Raw genomic sequence first — 10,104 nt, forward strand, 5'->3', positions numbered from 1 at the left:
CCTAGAGCCATAATCAGTGATGGAGGAACCCACTTTTCTAACAAGAAATTTGAGAAGCTTTTGACAAAGTATGGGGTCACTCACAAGGTGGCAACACCTTATCATCCTCAGACTAGTGGGCAAGTTGAAATTTCTAATAGGGAGTTGAAAAGAATTATGGAGAAAACTGTGAATGCAAACAGGAAAGAGTGGTCGAATAAATTAGATGATGCGTTATGGGCCTATCGAACTGCTTTCAAAACACCTATAGGAACTTCTCCCTTTAGGTTGTTATATGGTAAAGCATGTCATCTTCCTGTTGAACTTGAGCATAAAGCACTATGGGCTACTAAATTTCTGAATTTTGATGTGCAGGCTACAGGTGAAGAACGGTTGCTACAATTGAATGAACTTGAAGATCTTAGGTTGGAGGCTTATGAAAATGCCAGAATCTACAAAGAAAAGACAAAGAAGTGACATGATCAGCGCATTGTCTCACGTGAGTTCGAGGTAGGCCAGGCTGTTTTATTATATAACTCACGCTTGAAGCTCATGCCAGGAAAGCTTCGTTCGAGATGGTCAGGACCGTATACTATTAAACATGTGATGCCGTATGGTACGATAGAAATTTTTAGTCCGGCCACAGGAGCATTCAAATTTAATGGGCAAAGAATAAAAGTCTATCGTGGTGGTATCATGGATAACACACAGACCACTGTCGACTTGCAAGACCCATTAAATTAAAAAGGGAGGTACAGTCGGGCTATAGACTTTAAATTTAGCGCTGGCTGGGAGGCAACCCAGCATTTATTTTTATGATTTTTTTTTTAGTTTGGCTTTGTTTTTTCGTTCGTTTGGTTTTTGGTTTTGTTTTGCAGATAATTCGTCTGTTCGAATGCACTGCGCCCGCGCGAGGGTCCCTCCTCGCGCGCGCGCAGGCTTACTCTCTAGTGAGGCAAAAGGAAAACGCGCGCGCGCGAGCCCCTAGCTTGCGCGTGCGCAAGTCAAGCATCCAGAGCCCGCATTAAAGCCGCGCGCGCGCGAAAGGCGCAGATGGAATAAAAAAAAAAAACGGGTCTTTCTCCTTCTTTTTTCTTACTTTCTTCTCCTTCTTTTCTCCTTCTCCCCTCTAAACCCTAAATTCCAAAATCTTTCGCCTCCAATTTCTCCATTGATTCTTGATATTCTTGCTCTTAAATTGCAGATTTGTGGAGTACATCATCGCACTTTCATTTGGGTCCGTCAATTTCTGTCGAAATCCTCCATTTGTGCACTCCTCCTTGCATCGCCGCCGTTCAACACCACTTGCCGCCGCTGTTCCGATCGACCACCAACATGCCAGCCAAGAGATTCCGTTCTTCCGGTCCTATCGTCGCTAGCTCCTCGTCCTCCGCTGAATTCTCCAACAAGTTCGTCCCTCGGGAAGCCCAAGAAAGGTACGAACATGCTCGACTAAATCGAAATCCTATTGCTGAGCATGGGATTACTATGGATTGTAATGAATTTGTTGCCTTGGGGATTATTAAGAGGAAATGGTATGTGTTTTGTCGAGTGCCCGAACCCGCCATTATTCCGGTGGTTCGGGAATTTTATGCTAATGCACCTTCCCGAGAGGATTCAAAAGCTTTTGTCAGAGGCAAACTGGTATCATATGATGCAGATACATTGAACAGATTCTATGATACTCCTGCTGTGGATGACAGTAAATTTAGGAGTTTTAAGGCTAATCCGGATTATTCTTTGATGTTGAGAGAGTTGAGTTACACGGGAGTTCATTGGCACGATTCTCTCCGGCTCACTCATTTTCCGGAGAGATTTCTGAAACTTGAGCCGGCATTGTGGTATGCTTTCATTGCCCGATGACTTCTACCCGTGCTCCATACTGTTGACGTGCAAGCCGATAGGGCTATACTGGTTTATGCTATCACGAAGAGGTGGCCGGTTGATGTGGGCACCCTTGTCCACGATTCCATTCAGTATTCGATGATGAATCCGACGGTGGGTCTCTATTTTCCCCACACCATCACAGCCCTATGTCGCCAGGCAGGTGTACCGATTAGTTCCGATGAGGAGTGGCTCCCACCTTTAAAAACCGTCGATGAGAAGCTTGCTACATCTAAGCAAGCGAAGCGCAATTTGGAATTTTGTAGCGGTCAGCCTCATGTGGGGAGCTCTTCTAGTAGTCGACCACCGCCTCAGGCCTCTCCTCCTCGCCGCACCGCTCATGACATGGCCATCGAGAGCTCGGCTTTTGATCACTATGCCATGAGTTATTTTCAGGCTACTTCCACTCATCTACATAATGTGGAAGACATTATGCGTAGCATGGCGACGCAATTGGGACTTGATACTTCGGGCTTTCGAGCGGCTCCGCATTACCCACCTCCATTCCCATTTCAGTCCACCGTACCACCTCCGTATGCTTCGGTCACCCCACAGGATCCATCTATTCCCGACGAGGAAGACGAAGACTAGTCACCAGGGGAGTCTATTTTTATGTTTTTGCATTTTGTGTTATGTTTTGAATTACCGTTGTTCGTATTTTCTTTGTTGTTTTTGTGTTTTTGTATTTCTGAAGCATTGAGGGCAATGCTTTGGATAAGTTTGGGGGGGTGTCTAATTATTTTTTTTATTGTCGTGAGTTGTGTTCATTCTGTTTGCATTCATTTTGTTTCGTTAGTTGCATCTAGTTCGTACATAGCGTATCATTTTGTTGCTAGTGTGTTGAGTCAAGAAAGAATTGGATAGCATGGCCAATGATGACACTGTTTGATCTGTTTTGAAAACCATAATCCATGATCGTCTGCCTGCCTGACCAATTTGAACTGGTGAAACCAATTAGATGAATGATCTCTAATATACTCGGTGACTTGTGCTAGAATCTGAGTTTGAAAAATGCAAACATAGAGATGAATGAGGCGTCGTTGTGAATCTTGGACCTAATTTTCTTTGAATTCATTATCTCTAGTTGCCCCTTTGAACTACACTTATATGAGTACATGAGGTACATTTTCTGAATTTGTCAATAATCATCGTTCACTGTTGATGATTGGTTGTTTCTGCACTGATTGAATTTGTATGAGTTGATGGTGAATTGAAACATGTCTAGAACTAGTTCGAACACTCTTCGAGGCGCAATACGGGCAAAAACTGCGATTAGGGATGATTTAGGCAATTTTTCTATGAATCGAATGAGCCTTTCAAGCTACCCATTGATACATTCTATCCCTAGTACCTTATTTGAGTTTTAATGAAATCGAATGGCATGCATGAACACATGTGGTACACCCCATTCGTCATCTTTTCACGGACCTACATTCACTACCAACTACTAGCTTAAACACTAATTCCCACCTTAAAAGGAGTAAATTGCATGTGTAAATGATATGTCCTCCTGTGTTTGAATTTGAAGAGTGGAGTAGTGTGAAAAAAAAAAAGAAAAAGAAAAAAAAATGTGTAGTTGTGAAAAAGAGAAAAGAGAAGAGAATGGATAGAATGGGTGGAAAAGAAGAATCGGAAAATATGTGAATCAATGGTTTAATGAGGTGATTTAAAATGAAACAAGAAAAAGGAGGTGAATAAAAATGGTGTAGTCATAATTTACTCCTTTCTTTGAACTGTTGTCCTTCATTTGTAGCCATAAGCCAGGCCTAACGTTACAAGCTTATTAAGTCCTCTTGATCGAGTCACAATTGCCCAATATACTAGTGGAGAAGAGTTGTGAGAATTTAGCATATGGACCGTTAACAGACACTGTTGATAAATATGAATTTGTGATCAAAACACGCACGCACTATTTTCTTGGTATTAAATTGTTTATGAGTGTGTTTATTTCATCTGTTTGATCCCCTGTTTACCTTTAAGAAGTACTCATGATTTAGGAATGTATGGATTGAATTTGGATGAAGGTACTTTGGAACATGAGTTGAAGAATTATAAGTTTATGCGGTGAACTAGTTTATTTATAAATTTTACGTGTTAGTAGGTTTGATGGGATTGGATGTGAATTTTTGTTTAAATTTTTTTTTCTGAGGCCATTGCTCCATACTAATTCTTGATTCTTGTGTGTGTGTTGTTTAATCTTGCTCGAGGGCGAGCAAGGTTTAAGTTTGGGGGTGTTGATAAGTGTGTTTAGTATGCATTATTTTATAGCATTTTTTGTTTAGTTTGCATGCATTTAGGTTAATTTCGTAAGTTTTATTAGTGTCTTTTGTTATGTGTTTGCATTAGACTCACCTGGTTGAATTTTATAGGAAATTAAGCAAAAAAAATGGGAATTATGTTCGTCCAAGGCACCCGCGCGCGCGAGACCCTTTCTCGCGCGTGCGCCGGAGGAAAATTCAGAGGCAAGCAAGAAGATGCGCGCGCGCGTGAGCCACTTGCTTGCGCATGCGCAGAAGAGAAATTCAGAGCATGAATAGAAGAGGCGCGCGCGGGCGAGATCATGCCCAGCGCGTGCGCCGAAGAGATGTCCAGAGAGTTACAGAGAAGCAGCGCACGCGCGAGCTCTGTCGCGCACGCGCGTGAGACAATCGAGGTTGCACTGTTTGTTTACGTTGCGCACGCACGAGACTTCCTAGGTGCGCGCGCGCATGTCCGCATAACCTAATTTCGAGTTTTTTTTTAAGTTTGAAAAGGACTCTAATTTGCGCGGCCGTATAAATAGAATTTCTATACTTTTTCCAAGGACTTTTGATCTTTTTGGAGTACGGGCAAAGCTTATGGCGGCTGTAGAGCGAATTTCTTCAGAATTTCTTCTATTCTAGTATTTTTATTTTATGTTTTTAAACTTTATTTATTGAATCATGTTTGTTAGTGAGTAGTTTCTTTTCTTTGATCAAGGCCACGTGATTGAGCCAGATAGTTTATGTAAAAACTTGATTTGTTTATTTGAGATTTTCAGACTTAATTGATTTTATTGATTATCAAATTTATCTTCGTCTTACAAATTTCTTGGCCAGTTATTTGTTTGCTTGTTAATCGAGTCTAAGTCGACAGAGGAGGTCTCGAATTCGATCACTTTGATTTTTAACATAGTGTAAAGCTGACTAGAAATAGAATTTGGTTTCATTATGCGGTTTAGGTTTCTACTGAATTTTGACGGTGATTTATGCATTCAAATTTGATTAGAATTACGAAAGATTAGTTCATCAATATTTGAATAGGTTTGATTGTTCTAGAAATAGACCTTTGAATAAATTAGGAAAATTCCCGTAAATTAAGATTAAGTCTGATATCTTAGATTGACTACTTGTTACATGAATTGTCTGGTACCTATGTGAGTCCTTGATCGAGCTTTTCCCAAATTTGATTTAAATCTAAAATTTCCAGCTGTGTTTTATTTAATTAAATTTTAATTGCAACTTTTTATATTGAGTTTAAAATCTGAAATCATATTTTTCATTAGTCTAAATTAAGTAGAAATAAATAGATTTTGGTAATCATATTTTTACAGTCCTTGTGGGTTCGACATCTGGACCTTTGTCCCCTTTATTATAATTTGACCTGGTTCGCTTGCCAGTAGAATTTATTCATATCGAAATAACCGGTCAATGCACTACTATCTTATAAGATCACATAGGATATCCACACCCGTAGGTGAGCGGTGAATTCCCGACTACAATGCACTGGCTCCTATATGTGTCGTAACTGTACCCAATCTCGCCACCTGATGACCCTTTTGGAGTCGGTAAATGAGTCAAAACACAATCCTAGCATGTAGAGCCTCAGTGTTGTCTCGGGTTGTAAGGACTAATGGTGTACAACCATAACCACAGATTTATCCACTCGATGAATAATAACCACTTGGGAAATCCGAGGGAGGGTAGTTCAGTGAACTCATCGTATGAGCACCAATCTGTATGATTGAACATCTCTATGTTCATACCAATGAAACATGGTACACAACATCACATATTCTAGTCTCGAGCTCGAGCGATCCTTATCCTTATTTTGGATGGTCCAATCGACTAGGAACTTAATTTAGAATATACAGTAATTAAAATATATGTTTCATGATTGTCATCACATGTACAACCTCATATTTATTTACTATAGTATATTCAAGGTCTTTTATCTATGCACCTTGCATGGGTATGGAGATAAAGTAAATGCCATAATTGAATAAAAGAGTAATTATATTAAAATAAAGATTGTTTATTACACGTGAGTCAATAAAATCCCTAGCCAACAGTTGGCTTGCAGAACATCTACTCTAACAATCTCCCACTTGCCCTAGAGCCAACTATTCATGAATTTCAATCCCATTGCTTCGCGATGCTTCTCGAACCAAGGTCTTGGTAAAGGCTTTGTAACTGGATCAGCAATGTTATCTTTAGAGGTGACTCGCTCGACTGATATGTCTCCTCTTTCCACTATCTCTCGGATGATGTGGAATTTCCTCTGTATGTGTTTTGATCGCTGATGAGACCTTGGTTCCTTTGCTTGTGCAACGGCACCAGTGTTGTCGCAGTACACCGGGACTGTATCAAATCCATTTGGAATAACGCCCAACTCTTGGACAAAATTCCTCATCCAAACTGCCTCTTTGGCTGCAGCAGACGCTGCAATGTATTCGGCTTCAGTGGTGGAATCCGCAACCGTGTCTTGCTTGTAACTCTTCCAAGAGACAGCAGCACCATTAAGTACGAATACAAAACCAGAAGTCGATTTTGAATCATCCACATCGCATTGGAAGCTAGAGTCAGTATAGCCTTCCAATTTCAATTCTCCGCCCCCAAAAACCATGAACAAATTCTTAGTCCTTCTCAAGTACTTAAGAATATCTTTCACAGCTTTCCAATGCAATGGACTAGGGTTTGCCTGATATCTGCTTGCAACACTTAGAGCATACGCTGAAAGAGTGGGTGGCCGGTGAGCCAACTTGTGGCTAAGGGCTTTGATGACTCTTTGTATAAACAATCTTTTGTTTAATATAATTTACACTTTTATTAATGGCAATGACTTTATCTTTCTTCATATTGTTATATTGTGATATACTATTGTTGTTTTGATAAAGACCTTGAATATACTATAGTGTATGTAAGATGTGGTAGAACATGGAGATGTCTATCATGAAACACATCTTATAGTCACTGTATATTCTAAACTGTTCCTAGTCGATTGAGCCGTCCGATAATAAGGATAAGGATCGCTCGAGTTTGAGACTAGCATTTGCGATGCAGAGTACCACGTTTCATTGGTAAGGAACATAGAGATGTTCGAAGCATGCAAATGGATATTCATACGATGAATGATCGAACTACCCTATCCGGACATTCCAAGTGGTTATCACTTATCGAGTGGATATAGTCCGCGGTTTTGGTTGTACACCATTAGTCCTTACTACTTGAAACATCATTGAGACTCTATATGCTAGTACTGTTCTTTGACTCGTTTACCGACTCTATTGGGGTCATCAGGTGTCGGGATTGGGTACAGTTACAACACATATAGGAGTCGATGCTTTGTTGTCAAGGATTCACCACATACTTGCGAGTGTGGATATCCTATGCGATCTGAGGAGATATTAGTGTGACGAATCTCTGGCCAGAGTACATGATGTGTTTTAAGAAATGGTTTCTTAGTAGCACATGCGATGTCACTATTTGATCTTCAAGATGTATTGCATAGTTATCGAATCTCGAACGACTCTCGATTTACCAATGGTTATTGATTCGATCGGGATATATGGATGAAGGGACCGTACTGTACGCTAACCAAAATCTATTGGTTCTTGTAGGCACTATCAGTGATACCTAGGGAATCATGGGGCGATGTTGCTAGGCGCTCTTACCATGATTCGATGGGCAAGTCGGAAATTGTTGTTCCGAGTCACAAGGAGTTGTGAGCCCACGGCTAGCTGTATCCCTGAACCATTGAGGGTCACACAGAGTAATGGATTTTTAATCCCCGTTGAGATAGTTAAATTTAAAGAGTTAAATTTAATGAACAAAGAAGTGAGACTTCTTATTTAAGAGTAGAGGAGTAAGATTTCCTAAAATGACATAGGGATGGGCATTTTTGGAAATCACTGAATTCGGATTCAGAAAAATTTATCTTGACTTTAAAAGATACAGAAATGGTTTCTGTGCACATTGGTAAAATCGGTTTATCAATCAGAGTCACGATGAATTTTATATTAATTTCTGAACATGCGGGCTTTGCTTGTCAGGCTTGAACTTATGACTAATGGGCCCTAAGCTGTTAGCAGCCCACATTATAAATAAGTTATTGCAGTACAGAAATTACACAACAGAGGCTCACAATTTTCGAAAAACCCTAGTTTTCTCTCTAAAAGTGGCCGCCCCCCTCCCCTCTGCTCGGGAAAAATCCAGCCTGTGAATTTTGAATTACAGTCTGGTTTAACGGATCAAATTCGTTAATTCTCTTCGTAGAAACTTCTGATAGATTTTCTAGTGCAATATATCAGAGGGATTAAATCTCTGTTCGTGGACCTGATTGAAGAACAGTTCGTCCATCAGTTCCAGGGATATACAACAAGAGCAGAGCAATCTGTTGGTGTCCAAAATCTCGATTCGAGATTGAGGTAAAAATTTATAATAGTTATTTAATTTTTACACACACACAATTTAATCGTAAGGTTGATACCTATTATGGAATCGTTCCATACAAAAATTTTAAACTTCCGCTGCACCGGGTATCAATTCTAATTGATCTGATCGCCGCGTTCTCCAACAGTGGTATCAAAGCCAGGTTGCTCAGATCAAGCGATTAAATTAATCGATTGTACAAAAATTTTTAAGCCTCGGTTTTTGAAACAAAATAAATATTTTAAAAAAAAAAAAAAATTTCGGGAAAAAACCCGGGCAGCGATTGGATCGCTGCCCGGGGGGGGGGGGGGGACAGCGAAGGTCGCTGCCCCGGGCAGCGCACGACTACGCTGCCCGGCCCGACCCCATTAGGGCGCGGGCAGCCCGGGAATGTCCCTGGCGGCCCGCGGGAAAAATTAATTTTTTAATTTTTAAATTAAATTTTAATATGTTAAAATTCTATTTTTGGTCCGATCGAAAATTGTTTTTGATTGGTCCACGAGGCGTCGGATCGAATTGTTCGAGTCCGAAAATTTTAAAATTGATTTTTGGATAAATTTGAATTTTTGGAAAATTTAAATATTTTATCCGTTAAATTGAATTTTGAAATTAATTATTTTTGGTACAATTGATGATAAGATATGATCTTATGGATATATTGAGTATAATATGATTTTATGTATAAAATTGGATTTTATAGATAAAATATGATTTTATTTGATAAAAAGATAAAATATGATTTTGTATATAAAATAAGATTTTATGTATGAAATATGATTTTATCCTTTTTAATTTAAATTGCCATTGCATGTTATCCAATAAATTAATTTTGAATTAAATATTATTGGATAAGGATGATCGATTGTCATGACCAATTTTGTAGGTGTATGTTAGGAATTTACATTTGTTTTTATTGTTGTTGGATTTATTAATGGGTCTGGTTTATGGCCCAATATGAATTGTCATATGTAATAAAAGTGGGCCTGGCTTATGGCCCGTTCCCACCCCTTAAAATGTATCCCCTACTTGTCATGCTTATTTATTGTAAATACATTAGACTTAGTGGGAGATGAAGATTTGAAGACGGAGGTGGGCCCAGCAGACAATAAAGACTGAAGAAATGTAAATTGGAAGCTCAATGTAATAGGATTGCATTGCATACCTGCATATTACCTAGGATTGGACTTAGACTCGTGATTGGCAACCACGGGTCGATTAGAAATGGAATCGATCATCCTTTATAATATATGATATTATAGTTGTATGCATGTTTTAGACAAAATTGTATGAATCCCGCAAGCATACAAATTTTAAAATGATGAGACAAATTTTCAAAAAATTAAAATCCCTCATTTTAAATATGATTTAAAATTGATATCAAGATAAATAAAGGAAATTTAAATATTGTTTAAATGTTCCTACCTTCCATCAACGATCAATGTATGAGATGCTACTCGCGGATACGGTCCGGCTCATATTATTGGGGGGGGCCCGTTCGTCGGAATGCTGCACATTGGATCGACACATGTTGTAAGTTGGGTGGAACTCCCATGGGATCGGCTCATATTATTGG

The sequence above is a fragment of the Henckelia pumila genome, chromosome 2 (genome assembly GCF_033568475.1).
Source record: "Henckelia pumila isolate YLH828 chromosome 2, ASM3356847v2, whole genome shotgun sequence".
In the NCBI taxonomy this organism is placed as follows: domain Eukaryota; kingdom Viridiplantae; phylum Streptophyta; class Magnoliopsida; order Lamiales; family Gesneriaceae; genus Henckelia; species Henckelia pumila.